General features: G+C 36.0%; 1 long non-coding RNA gene across 1 annotated transcript in view; it reads left to right on the forward strand.

Moving 5' to 3' along the window:
* The first annotated feature begins 619 nt into the window (after positions 1-619).
* LOC143402251 (uncharacterized) overlaps positions 620-24,251 on the forward strand; it is a 129,318-nt gene continuing 105,686 nt past the window's right edge. The window contains exons 1-2 of the long non-coding RNA XR_013155490.1: positions 620-754; positions 1,612-1,687. This is a non-coding gene — a long non-coding RNA (uncharacterized LOC143402251). The remainder of the gene's footprint in view (positions 755-1,611; positions 1,688-24,251) is intronic.

Consider the following 24,251-nt stretch of genomic DNA (forward strand, 5'->3'; position numbering starts at 1 on the left):
ATCTGTTCCTCTGGTTGAATTACATCTAAAATTTAGCAACTGGTTAATATCTTGCAATGGTCAGTGTTTTGACAAATGCCTGTATGATGCTGCCTCAAAAGCAAATTACTAGTTAAACAAAGTATTGGATAAAATACAAAAATAAAGAAACACAATCTCCTAAGTATTTGCTGAGTAATCTTGCGGTCGCCGCGTCTGCAGCCTAGCTGAGAGCCCCGCGGGGCTGGCTGGGGGGCGGGCCGAGAGCTACTGCGCCTGCGTGGTGGGCGGTCTCGGGGAGCAACCGCCGCCGGCACCGCCTGCGCCAGCACCGCCTCCTGCCCGCACCGCCTCCGACCGGCACTGCCTGCGCCCGGCACCGCCTCCCACCGGCACCGCCTGGGCCGGGCACCACCTGCGCCCGGCACCTCCTGCGCCCGGCACCGCCTGCGCCCGGCACCGCCTCCGACCGGCACCGCCTCAGCCCGGCACCGCCTCCGACCCGCACCGCCTGCGCCTGGCACCGCCTGCGCCCGGCACCGCCTCTGACCCGCACCGCCTGCGCCCGGCACCGCCTGCCCCGGCACCGCCTCCGACCGGCACCGCCTGCTCCCGGCACCGCCTCCGACCAGCACCGCCTCCGACCGGCACCGCCTGCCCCAGCACCGCGCTGCGTTCCGCCTCCGGTTAACATGGAGGCAGAGCTGGAACGTGCGGCTTTCCTCAGCCAGCTGTGGAGGAAGCCCACAGCCAGGACTTCATCACCTGGAGCCAGGTATGGTCGGGGCACCGCGGCCTCCGAACCACCTCCCCCGCTCCCTCCCCCGGGGTTGTCTCTCCTGGCCCGCGGCGCTCGGCGGCTGTGAGGCACCGCGCGGCCTTGGCGCCGCCTCTGGAGGAGCCTGGTGTCGCTCACGAGGGGCCTGGGCCCGGCCGCACCGTGCGCTTGCCGCGGGCCGCGGTGGGGGAGGGGCGGCCCGTAACGGTCCCGCCGGGTCGCGTTCCGAACCGGCCCCGCGCAGCCTAGGCCGAGGAGGTACCTAGGGCGCGGGGGCCACGTTATTGCCCACTCGTCCTCCATCGGCTCGGGGAGGGATGGGAACCGGAGATCCAGGCGGGCTCCTGGGCGCGGGGTTGGCTGGGGCAATCTGAACCCTAGGACCTGACCGCCCGCACACACCCCGCTTTGCATCTGGGGTCTTTTTGAGGAGAGCTGTCGGGGGAGTAGGTAGATGTTCAAACGCAGGCTGTGGCTCATCAGTGGCTTTTTCAAACATTAAATAGAAAATGGCAACCTGTTCTTTGGAATCGGGCCATTTGTGTAATGTATATGGGTATAGAAGGGTGTTTAAGGTTTTTTATTTATTTATTTATTTATTTATTTATTTGCCATGAATAGCAGATAATACATTTAAGAAGGAATGATTCTGGAGTTGTGTTGATAGTTGTCATTCCAGTATTATTGAACCAGCTTTCTGGTCTCATAAAAATACTTATCATACTGAAAACAAACACAGTTAAGTTCTCTAGGTTTGTGTTTTTTAATTCTCTAGTATTCTTAATTAAAGATACTGGGGTTTGGTTTTCTGACTAAATCTTTTTATTTATTTTATTTTTTTTTAATTATAATAGTGAGAATGAGTCCCTTTGGAAGGAGGTGTCTGAATTAAGAGCAAAGCATGCAAAGCAGCAACAAGTTATTTGAAAGGTAAGAAGCTCTTTTCCTTGTGACTATCATTTGCATTTGTTTAATGAGTAATGTGTGTAACACAAAAAACCTCTGTTGAGTAGTTAGTAATTGATCTTAGTTTTTTATGTATTAAGTACACAAAAGTAAAATTTTGAAGACTACCAAATTAAGCCAAGTGTTATATATCCTTTTTAACAACAGCAGAAACATTTCTCATAGATAATGATGGTTGTTCTATACTCTCATATAATATCTCATTAGCTTTTACCTGGCATAACAATTTTGAGATACTTTATTCTGGGGAGCTTAATTAATACACTAGCCAATTTCTTACCTCTTTTTATTATTATTATTATTATTATTATTATTATTATTATAAAACAGTCTGTGTTTTGTGGGAGATTTCCTCTTACTTTTTACTATAATATTCATAGTTAATTTTTAAATAATTTGACCCAATTAAGAATTCAAAAAGATTTTTCAGTGGATGCCATTATTAGTTTCTGCATAAAATCGTAATATAATGATTACCATAATAAAATAAAATCATTAACATAATGCTGTAAAATGACTCTTAGATTTTATATTGAACCTAAAATGTGTTCTTCTGATTTAATGTTTGCATATCAACTTTCATTTGTTAATAAGAGATGAAATATAAAAATAATTAAGGCAGCTATTTTTTACTTATGAGTAAATGGACTCTAAGCTGCAGGTTTTTTAATGGGAAGATGGGGGAGAGCTTCAGCTTGTTCCTATTTGGAAGGCCCTTGAACTAAAAATAGGTCTGTGACTGACAGGATCTGGGTCTAGTGGAGCAAACTTAGAGCAGAAATAAATAGTAATTGCAGCCTTTGGTCTGTAGTCAAAATAGATTCTTCTTCTTTTTTTTTTTTTAATCAGTGTGCAAATGAAGGTTGAATATAGGAGAATTCAAATCTAAGTGTTTAGTTTAAATATGTGTTTTAAACATTTTTATTGGGGTCTCTAATGCATACCCCTTTTAAGAATATCTGATATAAAAGAAGACATGTATTTTAATATGTACTTTAATATTTTTCAGAAAACACAATTTTGATTAAATGTTAACTTAAAATACACCTTCATCTGTAGGGTTTTTTTTTTAAACAAGAATTATTAGTATAATAGTTACATTGAATTTCAGTTTTTCATGAACACTAATATTTTTTCATCAAATTTATATTTAAATATATGTGTATTGGTGAGTGGATTTGCCTAATGACCTCCAGGCGATGAATTTCCCTCTTAAAACTGCTTTCATTGTGTCCCATAGATTCCGATAAGTTGTGTCTGTATTTTCATTTATCTCTAAGATTTTTTTGATTTCCTCCTTTATGTCTTCTGTAACCCCTTGATCATTCAGTAACATATTGTTCATTTTCCATGTGATATAGGATTTTCCCTTCCTTCTTTTATCATTGATTTCCAGTTTCATTCCATTATGATCAGATAAAATGCATGGTATTATCTCCACCCCTTTATATTTACTGAGGGTTGCCCTATGGCATAATATATGGTCTCTTTTTGAGAAGGATCCATGTGCTGCTGAGAAAAAAGTATATCCACTTGATGATGGTTGATATATTCTATATATGTCAGTTAAGTTTAGGTTATTGATTGTGATATTGAGTTCTATAGTTTCTTTATTCAACTTTTGTTTGGAGGATCTGTCCAATGGTGAGAGAGGTGTGTTGAAGTCACCCATAATTATTGTGTTGTGGTCTATTTGATTCTTGAACTTGAGGAGAATTTGTTTTATGAACGTCGCAGCACCATTATTTGGTGCATAAATATTGATAATTGTTATATCTTGTTGGTGAATGGTTCCTTTTAACAGTATATAATGTCCTTCCTTATCCCTTTGGGTTAACTTAGTCTTGAAGTCGATTTTATTCTATATGAGGATGGCCACCCCTGCTTGCTTGCTAGGACCGTGTGCGTGGTATATTTTTTCCCAGCCTTTCACCTTCAGCCTGTGTATGTCTTTTCCAGTCAGATGTGTTTCCTGGAGGCAGCATATTGTTGGATTTGTTTTTTTAATCCATGTTACCAGCCTACGTCGCTTTATTGGAGAGTTTAAACCATTAATGTTTAGAGTTTCTTCTATTGATATATGGTTTGTACTTCCAGCCATGTTTGATTATTTATCTGTCTCTCTCTTTTTTTTTTAATTTAGTTTGTTTCTCCATGATTAGCTTTCCCCTCTCCGTCTGTCTTTACTGAGGTACTTCCCACTGTTGGCTTTGGTTATTGTTTTTCATTTCTTTCTCGTGTAGTGTTTTGCTCAAGATGCTTTGCAATGCTGGTTTTCTGGCTGCAAAGTCTTTTAGCTTTTGTTTATCATGAAAGATTTTTCTTTCGTTGTCATACCTGAAGCTTAATTTTGCTGGATACAGAATTCTTGGTTGGCAACCATTGTCTTTCAGTGTTTGAAATACGTTGTTCCCGGATCTTCTTGCTTTCAGCGTCTGTGATGAAAAATCCGTTCTTAACCTTATTGGTTTACCCCTGAATGTAATCTGCCTCCTTTCTCTTGTAGCTTTTAATATTTTCTCTTTGTTCTGTATATTGGATATCTTCATAACAATGTGTCTTGGCGTTGGTCTACTGTGATTTTGTATGGTCGGTGTCCTGTATGCATCTACAATTTGTATATCTGTTTCCTTTTTTATTTCTGGAAAGTTTTCTGTAATTATTTCATGTAGCAGGTTACTCATTCCCTTGGTTTGAATTTCTATTCCTTCCTCTATCCCAATGACTCTTAAATTTGGTTTTTTTATGTTATCCCATATCTCTTGGATGTTTCTCTCGTGATTTTTAACCAGCCTATCTGAGTTGGCTAGACTCTTTTCAAGATGATATATTTTGTCTTCATTATCTGATGTTCTGGCTTCTACTTGCTTCACTCTATTAGTGATACTCTCATTTGAGTTTTTAATTTGGTTTATAATTTCCTTCATTTCTAAGATTATTGTTTGATTCTTTTTTATAATCTCTGTCTTCTGATAAAGATGCTTAACTTCTTCTTTTATCTGTTTATGTAATTCATTCTCAATGTGTTCTTTCGCTGCTTGAATTTGCTGTCTCGTATCCTCGTTAAGGTTCCATTCCATCTGTCTAAGGTATTCCTTGAGTTCTTTATATGACCATTTTTTCTGATGACTCTATATCCTCCTGAATATTTAGGCTGTCCTGCATTGTTTGTACTCCTTTTCTTCCTTGCTTTTTCGTGCTGCTCATGTTGCTTCTTGTTCTGTTTGACTGCTGAGTTACTGTTTACTCCTAGTAATTTATTTGATGTAATTCCCGGCAGGTCTCCTTTCAGCGGAATGTTGCTAGAAGTTTCTCAGCAGGTCACACGTAGGTGTATGAATGGGTTTCTCTGATCCCGTTACTGCGGAGGCATTGAAAGTGCTGCCTCCTCGCCGGCCGCCATGTTGGGTCCTCACATACCAATACTTATTTGTTTCATGTGATATTATGGACATTTTTATATTACTTATTCAATTCTTCTATGTGGACCAATCTCATTTTAATTGTGGTATAGAATTTCAAAATACAGGCAAACACTAATCTATGCTCTTCCTATTAATAGCTTTAAGTTTTTTTGCTACTGAAAATAATGCTACAATGAATGTTTTTATAAACAGAACTTTCTGTATAAATAGTATGGCTTCCTAGAGATATTATTGTTAGATCAAAGAGTCTATGCTTTCATACTTTTTATTAATTATGTCAAATTTTCCTCCAAAGAACTTGTATCAGTTTGTCAACCCACCATCAATTAGTAAGTGCTACTTTCCACATTTGCACTTTCAGTGAATATTATTAGTTTTTTATAAAGTGATACATGAAAACATCACATTCTTTATATATTTTTATAAGTACATTATAGTTATACATACTATTGTGGTTCATTTTTATAATTATACATGCATGGAATACAATTTGCTTCATTTAAGTCCCCAGTGCTTACCCCTCTCTTTTCTTTGTCCCACTATCCCCTTCCTCTACTCCACTGATCTCCCTTCTATTTTTATTGTATTCTTCATATCCACTTTTTTCCCCTTATTTTAACTTCCCCATATGAGAGAAAACATTCAACCCTTGACTTTTTGAGTCTGGTTTATTTCACTTAGTGTGTTGTTCTCCAGTTTTATCTATTTACCAGAGAATGCTACAATTTCATTCTTTTTTATGGCTAAATAGGACTTCATTGTATATAGATGCCACATTTTCTTCATCCATTCATCTGTAGACAGGCACCTGGGCCGGTTTCATAACTTGACTAATGTGAACTGCACTGTTGCAAACATTGAAGTTTGGCTTGAAACACTAGAGTATACTGATTTCAGTTCTTTAGAAATATTAAGGAGTAAGATAGCTGGGTCTTGTGGTGGTTCCATTGCTAGTTCTTTGAAAATCTCCATACTTCTTTCCGGAGTAGTTGTAGTTATTTGAAGTCCCACCAACAGTGCATAAGTGTACCTTTTCCCCACATTTTCACCAGCATTTATTATTATTTGTATTTATGATGACATTCTGACTGGAGTGAGATGAAATCTCAATGAAGTTTTGATTTGTATTTTTCTGATTTCTAGAGATGTTGAACATCTTTTTCATATATTTGTTAGCCATTTGTATTTCTTATTTTGTAAAGTACCTGTTTAGTTCTTTTGCCCATTTGTTAATTGATTGTTTTTTGGTGGTTTTTTTTTTTTTTGAGTTCTTCATATATTCAGATTATTAATCCCCTATTAGAGGAGCAGCTGGCAGAGATTTCCCATTCAGCAGGCTCTCTCTTCATGCTCTTAATTGTTTCCTTTGATGTGCAGAAGCTTTAGTTTGTATCTATTTGATTAATAGTTAAGTTGAAGGAGCTATAAAGAATTAATTTAGGAACAGTAAGGGGAAGGGGGGATGGGGCAACAGCAACATTCAGTTTTCAAAGTATAGTAGTTAAGGTAATGTTTAGCTGGAAAAGGCGACCCCCAAATACAAAAGCTTAAATAGTTTGTAAGCTCTCTGTCTCAGCCCCTCCCCCCTCCCTCCTTCAACCCTTCTCCCTCCCCTCCCTTCTTCAACCCCTCTCCTTTTTTTTTCTCTCCTTCCCTCTGCCCCCCCTCCCCTACTCCCTGCCCCCCCCCCATCTCTATCTCTATTTCTATCTCTTCTTTCATGAAACCTTGACCAGTCTGCACTGATAGGCCAGCTGTATTCCAGTGGCTATGTAGGGACTCACATAGCATTTGTAACCTCTTGTGTATTACCCTTATCTGCAGGGTGGAAGATGGGTTTCTGCATAGCTATACAAGTTTGTCTGTAGGATAGACCTACCTAAAAGAGAAAATGATAAGTATGATTTCCAGCTAGATGTCTATAAATAGATTTTAGTGATGGAGTTTAGGACACACTACCCCAAAATACAGCTTTTGGCATTTGAGAAAACAGCAGAACCAGGCAAGCCAGTCTGACTTCCTTCCACCTTTCCTTCTGAAGCAGTTTATAAAAGAATTCTCTGCTCTTCCTCTAAAATAGATCATAAGAACCTCAATCTAGAGTGGTCTTTCCTATGCCTAAAAGAGAGGAAGGTCATAGAAAAAAATCTCAACAAAAGTGCAGGCCTTCGTAAGGTTTCCCCCAAGTTGTCTTACCATTAGATCATACCATTTTTGCTTTCAATCGTATTTCTGTACAATTGTCCATAAAAATCACTTTTCCTTTATCTTTGGGTCTTAATTTCTGAAGGGGCTCATGAAAAATAAAACTATATTAAATAAATATTTAAGTTTTTCTCTTGTTAATCTTTTTTTTTCAGGGGTCTTGGCAAAAAATTTTGCAATGAAAAAGGAAACAAATCTTTTCTCCGTGCATTAACAACTTTCCATAGTGAAAACAATGCTCCAGAAATCTGCTTCTCAAATGGAGATGGTTTCTTGTCCCCAAATTCAGTGGCTTCATATAGCATCTCCAGAGACTGAGAAAAAAACATTTTGTCATGTTAATAGTTTCTATGCTAGGAAACTGAGGCTATGATAATTTTCACCAGTCGATATATTCCAATATATTTGGAATAGTTGCTACAATTATTGAAAGTTTTGGGTAATTCATAATAATTCTGTAAGATCCATATAAACTTATTACTAGGGGCTGACTTGCATAGTCCTTCTTCAGGAAATTCCTAGGTCTGCAAACTTGAGTGGGAGGCTACAAATTGTGAACTCTCCCTTTGGTGATTCCAGTTATATTTCTGTTAACCTGACATATATTTTTTTCCAATTACACAGACCAAGTAATAGTTGTCAGCTGCCCATCTACTCTTATTCTGTAGAATTGTCATTAAACAACCAGATGTCTGCAGGTCAAAACATTGACTGCCATCCACCTCTATGGCTAATTATGGTAATTGCAACCACCTTTGCTTTGAAGGTTAAGCATTACCACATGGCCTTTCCCACTCCAAAATTATTCCCATTAAAGTGAGAGATCCTAATAAAAAGTTAGCATCCCACTTTTATTTTCAATTCACTGAAGAAAGCTAACATAGATAGAGCTTTTCTAGGATAGTGTCTCCTATATTACCCTGAGAGATTGTCTGTTTTCTGGCAATTCCTGATGGACATGTTGTCTATAATAAATCTACCTGGAGGTTCTCAATTCTCTAAGCTACTGGATACCTTCTTTCACATAAGAACAAGGAAGTTTTAGCATCTTCACATCATGAAATATTGGTTTTCTTTGAATCCAGGATTGAGTAACCAACAAAGGAAAACACTAGAGATGCTTAAAACTGTTTTGGATGGTACACTAAATTCAGAATACTGGGTAAGTATATCTCCATGGAAAATTTGGCTCAGTTCTTCAATATGTTTTATCTATTCCAGTTTAACTCTTTTAGAAAACATTCCTACACAATTCATCAGGTTCCTGATGATGCAATTTTGAAAGATTTTTTCAATCCTAATAGGCATACTTTGTTTCCTCTGGAAATAGGCTTAGTAATTTTCCAACTGATGGATGCTGGGATCTAGCTTTCTTGAGAGCTGATGGAGATGGGTCTTCAGAAGATCTGGTATTTCTTTGTGAGTCAGAATACCAAATGAGGTCATTGAAGCATCTTTATGTATATAAAGGTTATTTTTTTATTTTAATTTTTTTTAGTTGTAAATGGATCTTTTATTTTATTTTATTTTATTTATGTATTTATAATGAGGTGCTGAGGATGGAACCCAGGGCCTCACACCAGGCAAGAGTTGTGGCTCTACCACTGAACCACAACTCCAGCCTCTAAGATTATTTTTCTTATACAGGGAAGAGAGGCTACTTCTTCATGCAAAATGATCTTGGGTTGATGTGGGAAATTAAAGTTCACATTTTCAAACCAACCTAGATATCTTCATCACAAGTCTCACAGTGCAACCTCTCAACCAATGCTCTGACTTTATTAAAAGGGCCTTGTTAGTGTTGTGTGTTTACCAAATGTAGCAATTCTACCACTGGCACAATTATATTTTTGGCAAATTCTCAGTCATGTCTGTCCTGTAGTTATTAATATAAATGGATTCTTTTGAGGTCATTATAGGAGTTTTATAGTTTTCTACTAAAGCTTTGGTTTTTAAAGTAAGTTCTTCCACTTATCCTTTTTGTTTTTTACTTCCTCTTTTTTAGGTTAAGGTCTCCAGAATAGTCATAAACAGTCACGCCTACAGTCTTTTTATTTAAAGTCAAAATTTTTTTATATTGTTTAAAAGTCAATGGATATTTATTTTATTTATTTATATGTGGTGCTGAGAATTAAAACCAGTACCTCACACATGCTAGGCAAGCATTCTACCCCTGAGCCATAATCCCAACACTACTCCTACAGTCTTTTAAATTCTTATATTGCCATAGAAACCAAATGCAAAATGTATGATATCTGGCCTTCTGTGCCATGTGGACACTGGTAATATCTGAGTAATTCTTACATCATGGCATAGCATTTTCTTTGAAGAAGAGCATGCATTTATCAAATAATTTAACAAACACAGTCTCAGAATACCAAATTGAGGATCTACTTTGTGTGGTTATTTTTGGTATTAAGTCCTTTATCAGTCAGAATCCCTATGGGAAACAGAATTTTACTCAGATGGTTTAAATGAAGAAGCTTTAATAATGGATTACTTATGAATATGTGTATAGGGTGTCAGGATAGTAAGTCATCCATAGACAAAGGTCAGTAGGAATGCATACCACTTACCAAAGAGTGACCTTTTGATCCAGAAGAGCCCAATGAGAACTATAATTATAAAGAGGAGGCTGCCTTGTGGAAGGCTTGGTTTTGAAAGGTTGGAGCTATTACTAATACACCTGCCAAGGCATGTACTCATCAGGGAACAAATACCCTGACCTCTCTCCTCACATATCCCAATCTTTTGTGAGTGATTCCTCAACTAAGCTGAAGTGAATGTTAACCAATAAGGGAAAGCAGGAGATGTGCTCCCTGGGGGTCAGCCTTCTGTTGACAGAAAGAGGCAAGAGAAGGGAAAGATGGAGGGACATGGGGTGGGGAGAACTACAGTAAAATAGCTATCAACAAAGGTAGCTATCTCACATGTCATCTCATTTTATCCTTGTATGACTGGTATCAGTTTCCCCACATTTTATACAGAAAATTCATTAGTCAACTTCTTTTTACTATAACAAAATACCTGAAACAGCATACAGGATTTATTATGGCTCATGGTTCTGGAGGTTCATATCCAAAATTGATCAGTTCCTAATGTGAAAATTTTTAATTTCTGGAGAAAATGGCACATAATGATGTAAGCGTATGCTGAAGTAAGTGTTAATATCTCAAGGTGAGAAGCAGAAGGAAAGATGACAGGTTGAGGTCAGAACAGTGACTCAAATGGCTCCCATGAAACATTACTTCTTGAAGATCCATATCCCCTCCCAACACTATCGCTCTGGAAACCAAGCTTTGACCCCTTGGGGACCTTCATCATCCAAACTATAGCAAAAAGTGAGGGTTAAACTGGCTAAGTTATTTAAGATCACATACCTAGTAAATGGTCAAGTCAAGAAGGAAACCAGATTTGTCTAGTACATAGTTATATATCTTTCTCTGCTTTACCATATCATGACTTCAATATTTGGTTTTGACCATGGAAATTAAGGATAATGGAAATTGTTGAAGTTGGAGATAGAAAGGCAAAAACAAAACTTATACTTTTAACATTCTTGAAACAAATAATTTTAAATTTTTCTGTGTGTGTGGTGGTGCTGGGGATTGAACCCAGTACCTCAAGCATACTAGGTTAGCACTCTACTGCTGAGTTATATTCCCAGTCCAACACTTATTTTCTTAATAGAACTTATCACAACCTGAAATTGTTGACAAATTTATCATCTTTTTTCTTCACTAGAATGTAAGGTTCATGAAGGTTTTGTTTTTCTCCATTTTTGCTATAATAAAAAACGCTTGCTAAACTAAAAAGAAAATGAATAAGTAAATGAAAGGGTAAAAACATATGCATCTTTCTTTAGACACGTTAGAGCATAGAATTATATCCTAATATTTTAATTTGCAATTAAGCTTGAAAACCATCCAACTTTTCCTGAGTATTTCCTGGAAAAGAGATATCAAGTATATAGGTATCTATTCCCTTGTTAAACCATCAGTAATAATAGTTATACCTATACCAAAGACAGTTGATTCTGGTTTTGTTCCAACTTTTGGCCTCAATAATAGCAAAGATAATAACCGGACTGCAGTTATCTTTTAAAAACTTACTAAGAAACATCAAATAATCATTATCTCTATTATTTAAGATAGAAACCTTTTATTTTTTTTCAATATTCTTCATATAAACAAGTTTCCAATTAAGTCATCTTTTTGAATGTCTTTTTTCTGTGTATAGTTCAAATTTTTAATAGTTTTCTTAAATTGTTAAAAGTTGAGGACATAACCTTAATGTAGTACTTCACACTGACTTATCAAGAACAAATTAGGATAATTGTCTCCTTTATTTGAGGAAACAGCTTTCTATTAATAAATGTTTCAGTAAAAATAATTATCTATTCATAGTCATATTCTGTTGTTGATTCAAATTGAAAAGAGAACTAAACAGGCCTGTAGGTCTTAAGAGGAATCATAGATTTGTGCCTGCTTTCATGAATTCCTCTAAGCCACCTTGAGAATGTGCTTTGTGTAGCTTCTGGATTTAGGAGTATGTGTATTCATACAGAGTCCACTTGAAACGATATAAGGCTGGGACCAAGCACAGCCCAACTTCAGCTTGCAGCAGTCACCCCAGACAAACCACAGACACAAGGAAGGAAAAGCAAATACTTTGGGCTACAATGCATTAAACTTCCGTATAGTTTGTTCTAGTCACTATAGCTGATTATGGAGTTACCTTGGATTTGGGGAACAAAATACATGCCAAAAGAAGAGATAAGAAAAAACAAAGTTTAGAGTGATGTCAGGATAGATGCACAGGAAAAAACCTCTCTTTTTAAAAGTTGAGAGAGGATGAAAGTCATTAATAGAAACCAGTGTTCCCTTTGCCTTCAGTTCCTGGAAATCTCTCAAACACTGGATTAAATTCATAGTTATCTACCCATACTAAAATTTTAGTGTTTAGGGTGTCCATTAATGTGACTAGGAAATAAAAGCTATCTAGAGGCAGAGGAATAGTCTATTTTTTCTAAAGAACATTTGAGAAATGAAGGGTGGGCATGCATGGGCTGTGATTCAGTCCGCATGAATCACTCCTTCTGGTGAAAATCTGTGTGCCCCTCAATCAGGTTTCCATGTTAGAGATCCATTTACAGATTATAGTGTATCTGGTTTTTATATTCCAATCACGTGCCATGGAAAAATAATATAAACTTGGAAAAGAAATAAAAGGAAAAGATCTTGTCTTGGGGAAAAAAAAAAGTTTTCTGCACTGTACTGTGAGAAACCTTCACTGTGAGTTATCTATTTGTTCCCATCCTGACAGGAGAAGCTGAATGGAAGATCTAATCCACTATTTTTAAAACTGGGAAATTAGAAAGTTACTGGTCAATGCTTTCATGGATGTATAGCTAAGGAGAAATAAATTCAGTTATATTCTTTAACTCCTGCCTCCCCCCAAGAGTGATGGCTCTAATTTAGTGTGACCTGCTGTCAGCTCAGGAAATTTCCACCTTGAGATTTTCCTAGCAGAGTCAAAATCAGTCACAGTCAGAAAAAGAAAAAGATTGTTTTTATGAGAGTGCCTGAAACTGCATTTAAATTCTGTCTTAAAAAGTTGCAAAGTGCTTGGCTAATGATTTTCCATAGTGTCATTTTTAAACTATTTTGGCATGCTCTATGAATAGTACATACATTTACTGTTCAAAAACTAATAAAAAAGCATTATAATTCTTGGAATAGAGTGTCTTTGAGAAAGCAAAAATCTATCCCAGGATGCAGACATTATCCAGCTTATTAGGGTGACAGATAGGCCTGTATAGACCCTGGCAGAGCAGTAGATTAGGAATAAAACAGGAAACAGGCTGGTCTCTCAGGCAAAATAATGATATGGGTTCCAGGTGGAAGGAACACTGGGTGGGTTTTGGAAATGTCTCCACACCTTTCCCCAGCTGAGTTAATAATACATTCTCCAAAGATGTTCTTTCTATACAATTCTGGGGCTAATATAAGAAGAGTCTCAGGATCCATCTATTCTCTTTTTATTTATTCCCCCTGGTTCTGGAAGACTGTCCAAGGAAGCCCTGTAAAGTAGCAAAGACAACCATTTTGGTGAAGGAGTTGTAAAGGAGATATGAATTCATTATTAATTACATGGTGGTATGATTTGGATCTGGCATGTCCCCCAAGGCTCACGTGTTAAGGGCTTATTCCCCCACTGCAGCAATATTTGGGGTAGAGATTTGGGAAAGTGACTGGATCATAATGGTTTTGACCTCATCAGTGAATTAATCTAATGCAAGATTCACATTTGATGGCATTATTGGGAGGTGGTAGAAACTGTAGGAGGTAGGACCTAGTTGGAAGATGTAGGTCACTGAGGATATGCCCTGGAATGGTATATCTTGTTTCTGGCCCTTACTCTTTCTCTCTCTCTCAATTTTTTTTTAATATATAAAGACAAGAGCTAATGGTCTTTGGTGGTAATGTGTGTGTGTGTGTGTGTGTGTGTGTGTGTGTGTGTGTGCGCGCGCATGAGGATCAAGAGTAGTGGTGGTGGAGAGATGTGGAATGTGCATTCAGTAGGTTACTTACTTTTTGAGTCATTATACATAATTCAACTGGCAGTTTATGCAGTTTATGCAGCTATATGCAACCTGAAACTCTCTCAATGTTGGGCATGGGCATTAAGATACAGCTCCCAGCTACTTGTATCATCACAAGGGCAAACAACCAATACTCTGTAGTGTATTGTGTTGCTAAGCTTGACTGTTGGTAGATGCATTGTATTAAATACTTTGTCTTATGATGAGAAGATTTTAAACTTATGATGGATTTCTCAGGAAGCGATTTCATTGTAAATCAGGGGGCCTTTGTACATGGAAAATTATATGAGGAATTGGGAAGTGTAAGGGAAGGTACCAAAATGATATATCCTGATGGTACTCTACAGTGCAAAGATTTCAGGAAGGAGCAACTGAAGGAAGGAGATCAACAAGGAATCTGATAAAGATATTCAGTAAGAAAAAAAATGAGGATTTGAACCAAGTCAGTAGAAATGAACATTAAGATGTTGCCAATGAGATGAGATGACAATGAGATAGGAAGGACTCTTGGGCTTCTTGTTGGAATTCAAGGGAAACACAGAACACAGGAGGAAGAACAGACTGTGAGAATGAGGGTATTGGAGGAGCTCAAGAGATATCTTTGTACAGTGTAGTTTCATGTGTCTATGGCATAGCCAACTGGAATTATTTATAGGAAATGAAATGTATGACATTGGAATTTAGGGAAGTGATAGGATATGGCCAAAAAGAAATGCATGCCTCTTTGAATTGATCATCAGGTAATTAAGAAGGAAATGGCTTGTTAAGGATATTTACCTTCTTAGGAAATATAAAATAACTAATATTAGGGCCCAAGCATCATATATGGAATGAGCTAGTAAAGAGGAGACTGGGGAAAATGTCAGGGAAGGAGAATTTTAAGGTGAAGCCAATTTCAGAGAAGATGGGAAGACATCTGTTTTATATCAGGAAACAGGAGGTCATCCAAAAGATCTGCTAAGAACAATGCAATTTTGTTTTTCTTTGATGAGCAAGGAGATCAAGTGTCGGTGTAAGATCTATGTCATGCTTTTATTCACTGAACTTCCCAGACTAGTAGTTATAATTCCAAACTTCCCATTTCAAATCTGTTCATTCCAAGAACATAAAATAAGAAGTGTGTCAAAAAAGAATGTAAGAGACTAGGGAAGCTTGGTGGCGCACACCTGTAATCCCAGCAGCTCAGGAGGCTAAGGCAGGAGGATGGTGAGTTCAAAGCCAGACTCAGCAAAAGTAAAGTGCTAAGCAATTCAGTAAGACCCTCTCTCTAAATAAAATACAAAATAGGGCTGGGAATGTGACTCAGTGTTTGGGGGGGGGGTATTATTGCCTTAAGATTAAATAAACAGCATTAAAGAGATTCCGTGTGTGTGTGTGTGTGTGTGTGTGTGTGTGTGTGTGTGTGTGTGAAGACAAAGAAAGCATTTTATATTAGACAAAGATTATTCACAAATATCCTAAAGAAATTTACTAGCAGCTTGGAAAAAAAATTTTAACTCTTAACCTTATATATTATGTCCACATTAATTTAGATGATTAGAAACCTTAAATTTCTTTTAAAGTATAGAAATTAGAAAAAAGTATAAAGGTAAATAAATGATTGGCTAATTTTAGAATTTTTAAGTATATCCAAAGGTCAAAATCAGTGAAAGAAGCCAAATGAAAAAAAATACTTTTAAACAAATAACTTCATGAAATGTATATCAAAAGAGTTAGTTAACATCTTCAAACAAATTTTGAAAAAATAACATATTAGAAAAAAATCTAAGAAATAGTACAAATGGAGTTAAAACGTCATCAATAGAAGAGGATTTGTAGAAGATGGTGGAATAAGACATCTGAATTATATCACCTTCTAAATTCATACACCGAAGCCCTAAGCCTCAGTGGGATACATTGGAGATATATTTGGATATATAGTTTAGAAGAGATCATTATGAGATTAGTATTCTTATTTACAAAAAAAAAAAAAAATAGACACTAGAGAGCTTGCTCTTTTCCTTCATCACATGAGAGAATAATCTGTAAGCCAGAAGGAGTCCTCAAGAGTGCTTGACCGTACTGGCACCCTTATCTCAAACTTCCAGTCTCCAGATTACATGAAAATTTGTTTATTAAGCCACACAGTTTAGGCATTTTAGTATAGCAGACCAAGCAGCTAATACAGAAGAAATTTAAAACAGCCCTCTGTGCTGTATTAGTGAAATCATGAATTTGTTTGTTACTGTGCAACATACGAATACATTTTAAAACAATTTATTGAACACTTTATTTTATATTTTCTTCAAAAAGCAAAGCAGAGTATGTCACCAGGGTATTCTGGAGACCATCCACTCTAAGGAGATTATTTCCATGTTATATTTATAAAGGCTTTAAAAACCACAAATTGTTATTTTGAAAGATTTTCACTCCTCAACTTTCTAAATTGTACCTGATGTGAAGATAAACAATCACTCCCAGGATTGCTTCAAAAAGAAAAATATTGGAAAGTAGTGAAACCAGTCACTATATTGAGGTTTTCTATTTCTTGATCATTTTAGCATGGTATATGTTAAAATAAAAATATTTCATTTATCTATAGAACATGTTCAGTAGAAGGCCAAACTATTGTAATCTGAGATTCTGTGGTGATAGTCTCACTTGTAGTGTGTCACAAAGAATTACTTTAAAAAATTCTAATAACTATATTACTTACTTATTTTTAGACATGACAAAATAGATACTTCAAACTAGACTTCATTTGTATGAAAAAGTAAAATACGTAAGATATTTACCATTAAATAAAGTCAAGCATATTGTGAGGAGGGAAATGAACATTCTTTTTTTTTTTTTTTAAGTTTGCAAAGTTGATTCAGAAGAAATTTTTGTCCTTCTAAGAGATGTTTTTGGTAAGAAAACTGGGTTATCACCAAACATTGAAATAATATTATGAAAAGGGTTGACAGCTCTGATAATTCAGAAAAAGATAAATTCCTTAAAAATATTCAGTACTCTGTTGAGATGCTGGTTCTTGTGGATGAGAATCCTAGGTTACTCAAGTGTGGCACCCTAGCCTATCAGTGCTAATTCATCTCTTCAATCAGTATGTATTTTTTGAATGATTAACAGGTGTTTTGGTACTACTAAGACAGAAGAAGTAGGCTGGGAAAAGTAAAAAAGCCCCAGATAGCTTAAAAGAAGGCGTTTAAATGAACAGAGGAGACTAGAATTTTATTCCCTACCCTGGTAGAAAACTATTATCTATTTGGGGACTGTGTGGTTTGAATGATCATTGTGTAATTGAATTCAAGTGTATTAACTGATTTCTTATTTCGAATACTGAAATCAAATAACTGTTTAAGAGATAAATATATTCAAAGTACACTGAAAATGCCATTTGCTGATTTTATTTTTTATTGACATTGTTACCTAAATATTCTGCACTTGGTCTGCTTTATAAAATTTCTCCTCAAAAATTAAGGTAATCTCAGATTTACCTCTGAGTCACCCTACCTTTTACATAAAATTTATCCTAAATTTTGGTAGAAGAGGTCTTGAATTATGCATCCTACCCATAGAAAAAGGATCTCAAAGTCCTCTTTTACTTTTGTATTCTCCCAGATTCTTTTAGTCCAAGCTGGTGTGGTTCTTTTAGAAAACTTCAAAAGTTTTGTATGTCAGTTTGTAATAGAATCCTTTATTTAATTCACCCAGAAAACTCTTTAAAATAAATCCTTGTTTCTTGCAATCTTTGTAAGCCTGCAGAAGGAACATCACCTCTAAGATTCTCAGATATCCTACTGTGTAGTCACAGAGGTAGGATAGACATGACCTTAAGATCCTTACAGGGGCTTTTGCCTCTGAAAGGATCTGTGAGATGTCCTTTTTAGTTATTTGGGAGTCTTCATATGAACTTCATCTTTTTTTTCTGTTTGATTATTTATTTATTCTAATTTGTTATACATGATAGCAGAATGCAATTCATTTCATATTACACATACAGAGTACAATTTTTCAAGTCATTGATTGTACACAAAGTATTTTCACACCATTCGTGTCTTCATACATGTGCTTCAGGTAATGATGTCTAACTCATTCCACCATCATTCCTACTACCTTCTCCCCTCCATTTCCCTTCCTCCCCTTTGCCTTATGTAAAGTTCCTCCATTTCTCCCATGCTCCCCCCACATCGTCATTATGAGTTTCATATCAAAGAAATCATTAGGTCTTTGGTTTGGGGGATTGGCTTGCTTCACTTTGCATTATATTTCCCAACTTCATCCATTTATTGGCAAATGCCATTATTTTATATTCAATGTTGAGTAATGTTTATTGTGTGTATATAAACCAATGTTTCCTTATCCATTAATCTCCTGAAGGGCATCTAGGTTGATTCCAGAGCTATTGTGACTTGTGCTGCTATAAATATTGATGTGGCTGTGTCCCTGTAGTATTTTGTTTTTAAGTCCTTTGGGTATAAAGCAAGGAGTGAGATAGCTGGGTTGAATGGTGCACATAAACTTAATCTTTAAACTATGTTTTCCTTCACTATCTGAATTTGATCTTTGTCCAAAGCCATTTCTTAATTTTAGAATCATTTGCTCTCAGAGAAAAAAACCTGAAAAAATTAAAAGTTATTAATTTATTTTAAAACTTACAAGACTTGGCATCTTTAGATTAAATGGTTTATTCCTTATCTTCTTTTTTTCTACAACATAATTATTGTAGACAGCAAGAAGTCAGATGATATTTTCGATACTCCTCCTGTTACTATGATATTCTCATTTATAATGTTAAATTGCATAAGCATGATTCATTTTTTATATTGATCTTTTTGAAAGCACAAAATTTTGATGTTGTTGAACAAGCCTACTTTGTTTTGATTTAATAACATTAATAACCATTTTACTTTTAATTTATCTTGAACTATATCTTATTGTCTTTTTTTCTGAGTTATCTCCCTCAGAGCATTTAGTTAAAAAATTTCACTGGGAAACCATTTTGTCACACTACTTATTTATTTTAATAGTTTATAAATATAATTCTCCAATTTTGAGATTACCAAAAGAAATTTGTAACTTTTAATTTTTATTGCACTGTTGAGAATGTGATATTTATCAAATGTTTCTTACAAAGAAAACTTCTAGGTACATAAAATACATTTAATAAATTGAAAAACTTGCAGATAAATTACACTGTATTATATTCTAGTCCATATCTTTTTTTAAAGCATTCAAATTTGACAGCTCAGCCAATAATGTTTAATTCTCATTTGAACTTTTTAAAATTGATTTTTAATTAATATATAACAGCAGAATGAATTAGAATTTATATTATACATATAGAGCATAAATTTATCATATCTATGGTTCTATGCAAAGTTTATTCACTCCAATTCATATTTTCATACATGTACTTTGAATAATAATTACCATCACCTTAATTTCCATAAAAAATTACTTGTAAAACTTGTAAAAATATTAATAGTATTTCTTAGGTCAACAAATGTTGCATACAATACAGGATAGTAGTGCAAAGAAAAGGGAGGTCTTAGAAACAAACCATTTAGTTTTGAATCTTAACTAAGTTATTATTCATAACTTGATCTTGGGTAGATTTCTTGACTTCCCTAATCTGGAGTTAATTCATCTGTAGAGCTCAGTGTCATTGTAAAAATTAACTATAGTAAATATAAAATGCCTGGCACTTTATAGCTTGTATCTCTTATGCTTTTTCTAAGTTCTCACAATAGGTACAGCACTTTAAAATCATGTGTTATATTTACCTGGAATTTAAGCCTCTGGTTCTTTTGCTCTCGTAATGTAGACATAGAATGTGCAACTATATAGGGCCAATATTATTACCTTACTCCAAAAGTATACTTTTAACACTGACAACGTTCTTGGTACTATCTTAGCAAAGGACATCGTGAGGAACAAACAGACAAAGTTCTGTCCAATTAGAAAACTAATTTAGAAGAAAGAAAAATAAGTGAATAACTAGATGAATAAGTACATATTATAAAATACACTCTACTCAAAATGTACAATTACTGCAAGAAAGCAGAACTGAAATGCCTGTGTTGCAATAGATTGTCCAAGAAGAGTCTGAGTCAATGAAATATAATCTGTTTCTTGAAGCATAAGTATGCTTAACACGTACATTAGAAATTATATTAGAATTAGAAATTATATTTTATGTCTGTCTTACTGTAAATCAAGTTCAAAGCAAGAAGTGTCACTTTGATATCCGTAAAACAAATTACTTGTAAAACTTGTAAAAATATTAATAGTATTTCTTAGATCAACAGATGTTGCATACAATACAGGATAGTAGTGCAAAGAAAAGGGAGGTCTTAGAAATAAAACGTCTAGTTTTGAATCTTGACTAAGTTATTATTCATCACTTGATCTTGGGTAGATTTCTTGACTTCCCTAATCTGGAGTTAATTCATCTGTAGAGCTCAGTGTCATTGTAAAAATTAACTATAGTAAATATAAAATGCCTGGCACTTTATAGCTTGTAGCTCTTATGCTTTTTCTAAGTTCTCACAATAGGTACAGTGCTTTAAAATCATGTGTTAATTTTTCTGGAAAATAAGCCTCGTAGTGTTCCTTTGCTCTTCTAAAGTATACATAGAATGTGCAACTATATAGGGCATCTGCTCTCTTATCTATTATGTAAATGCTTAGTATAGTGACATAAATGTTATCTGTTGTTGTTTAAACAGTATAAAGGATACATAAATTTTGGCTTCTATCTCAGAGGTGAGAGTGTTAATCTGTAATCCAAATAGAAAGATGGACAAAAGACAGGTGAAGTGTAACTTCCAGTTGGTGGCCCAGGTGGCTCCACAGAAAGATGAATTGGATCATGAGGTCTAACCTCATCAGTGGATCAATCCACTGATGGGTTTATAATTTGACAGGATTATTGGGAGTTGGTAAAAACTGTAGGCAGTAGGGCATACATTTGTTACCAACTCCCAATGGGAGGGTAGGTCATTGGATTTGATTCCCTAGAAGGGGACATCTCATTCCTCAGATCTTTCTTTCCCTCACTGTTTTTTTTTTTTTTTTTTTTTTTTATCTCTATGAGGTAAGCAGCTCTGTTTTGAAGCCAGGCTCCCTGGCTTGTTGATGTTCATTTTCTCCTGGTGTCTTTAAATATTCTTTCTCTTATACACATTCAAATTTCACCTTATAAGATTTCCAATCCTAGCAAATTAGAAGTCATCCTAATAATCTCGTGTTAATTTAATCCTCTCTTTAAAATGTTCTCTCCAAATACAGATACCTTCAGAGGCACTGGGGATTAGAACCCCAACATATTAATTTGGGGCAGGGACACTCTTCAGCTTATCCCAGAAGAATTTTTCTGATTATCAAATCTCAAATGGGAAATGAAAAAAAAGTACTATAAAGGTAATTGATAAAACCATTATGTGCAATGTGTGGGGCTGGTTAGTTATTAAGTAACAAAGACATGCAAATACATACATACAGTACGCAATAGATACAACCATTTTCATTAGCCAAAAGCACATCGCCTTATTTAGAGAAAATGATAGAGCAAGTGAACAAAATGTCCTGAGTAACTTTTATGTATAGACCATTGCTTTCAACTACTATCTCTTCGTCTTTCTCTTGCTTTCTCTTTTCTAGTCACGAATTTGAATTATCAAGAAAATATTTAAAATAGTTCAGAGAGTTAACCCTTCTGAACCACAGAGATCATTTCTTTTTTTTAAAAATTTTTAAGGAAACATTAAGCATTTTAAAATTTTGTCTCTGTCTACTCTATTTTAAGTCTCTTAAGAGCATCAAATATATTTTATGTGTCATGAACTCCAAGAGTCTTACACAGTGCTAGCTTAGTAAAGACACATGAGTGGTAGTAAATAGTGGTTGGATAAAATGATGAATAATTTCAGATAAGTTAAGTGAGTCATTCAGGAGAATTATCAGGAGATTTCAAAACACAATTTTGATTGCTTTCAGGTGAGCATTTGATTCCCCTACACTGTTTACTTACATTGAATTTTTGAGTCAGTAATTTTCTTTGTGTTATGAACTAAAAGTGAAAAGGAGAATAAAGAGAAGTCACTTGAACAATTAATCCTATATAAAGACATGTGCTTAGTCATCTTTTCTTACTTTCAGACTCTAATTATTATGATATTATTATTATTATTACTATTATTATTATTATTACTGGTGCTGGGCATTGAACCCAGGGCCTTGTGCATGATAGGCAAGCACTGTACCAGCTGAGCTATATCCCTAGCCACTTTCTGATTATTATAACCATATTCATTACATGATATTATTCTCTACAGATTTACCCAGAAAAAAATTATAATCCTTTCCATTGAATTCTACTACAACTATAATCTTACCTATTATTTTAAAATTTGAAAAATGTTATGTAATTGTCTGTTTCACTTTGTTTGAGAAATTTATATGATTTGTATCTTTGGCAATTTGAAAGTGATTCTTAAATTTTACTCATAATCATTAACTATAGAATGGTATATATGCATTGTAATTTTATTCTATACACTTCCTAGGGTATCTTGCTAAAGGGTCCTCTGCAGGAAAACTAATATTTAATTTAAAAATGCTCTTACTAGTTGAAGAAATCACTTGGTGCTTGGCAATAGCACTCGGTACCTATGAATATAGTTAAAATAAGAAGACATATAGTTTTTTGAAGACGATATAAAGATGACTATAACGATCTGAAAAGATGTTGGAAATCATTAGCATTAGGGAGATGCAATCTGAGACCATCTTGAGGCATCATCACACTTCATAGGTTAAACAAAGATAACCAAAGTGGTAATACCAGATACAGATGATACAGGACGCAGAGAAACTGGATCTCTCATACCTTGCTGGTGAATACTGAGAATGGTACAGCCACTCTGAAAACAGGTCACTAGATTCTTAAACAAGTAAACCTACCCTTATCACAGGGCCCAGCTCTGACTCTGGTGGATGTTTATTCCAATAAAAAGGAATGAAATGTTCACCCATGCAGCAACTCAGGTGAATCCCAAGGATATCATGCTGCATGGAAAAAGGCCAATCTCAAAAAGTCATATAGCGCATGATTCCATTCATGAAACATTCTTGAGATGACAAAATTATGGAGAGGGAGAAAAAATTAGTGGATAGTGATGGGGGTGGTGTTGGCAGTGATGTTGTAAAAGGGTAGCAAGAGGGAGGAGAACTGGAGGACATTATATTAAGCAAAACAAGTCAGGCACAGAAAGACAAATACTGCCTGTTCACACTTACATGTGGAAACTAAAGGTGATCTCAAAGAAGTACAAGAAAGAATAGTGGTAACAGAGCCTGGGAGAGGTCTGGAAATCACTTATTATCATCCCTGAGAAGGACATGAAATAAGGAAATAAATTGCTGGATGACAGTTCTTCAGTGCCAAGGATCATTCAAAGTATCACCTACAGTGCATTGCTCCAAAATTGGGGGCAGAGAAGAGGAAGCTACTCTGGTTAACTGTTGCAGGGTTTGATCAGTTCAATGGATTTTGGTCTTTGTTATATTTTGCCTGTCCCGGATAAAAGTTTTTCAAATGGACAAGCTAACCAGAAAAGCTGCTCCAGTCCCTTCTGTCCAGTCTAGTCTTTCTTACTCTAGCAAATCATCCTAATGTTCCTCCCCAGCAACTGAGGAATCAAAGACTTATGATAGACATGAAAGAAAACTCTATTTTTTTATATCATTTGATACTCACTCCATGTCCATAAACTACTAAAGTGTTAGGGTCTGTAAACAAGTCAGGATGGCGCCTGGCATTTTGCCAGAGGGAGTGGTTTGTGAAGGAACGCCAGGGAGCCTTTAAGTGTGGAGATTCCTTATTGGTTGACTGCTGTATCTAGTTTATGTTAATTAAGATAAGCTGTGTGGAATGTATATATACCCCTCCTGTCCTACAATAAACAGCTCCCACTCCTGCTGTATCCATGTACACAAGTTGCTCCTCACACCCCGGTTATTTTGCTGCAGCCGGACTGTGGCACTAAAGGTTTGCAATAAATCATCTCAAATACTATTTCATCTGTGCTCATAAAAATTAGACACATTTTAATTGTTGGAACCTTTTACCTCTCTTGGGACCAAGGCCATTATTGGTTGGTGGCTGAGGTGGCCTCATGGGTTCTTCCAGAGCATTTCCGTATACATGACCTGGCTGGATTGGTGTTCGCAGGCTTTTAGCCTCTGCATGGGCTTTTGACCTTAGTGCTGCCTAATGGTTGAATCTGAAATCTTCCTAGGCCCCTTAGTG

The sequence above is a fragment of the Callospermophilus lateralis genome, chromosome 6, assembly GCF_048772815.1.
Source record: "Callospermophilus lateralis isolate mCalLat2 chromosome 6, mCalLat2.hap1, whole genome shotgun sequence".
In the NCBI taxonomy this organism is placed as follows: domain Eukaryota; kingdom Metazoa; phylum Chordata; class Mammalia; order Rodentia; family Sciuridae; genus Callospermophilus; species Callospermophilus lateralis.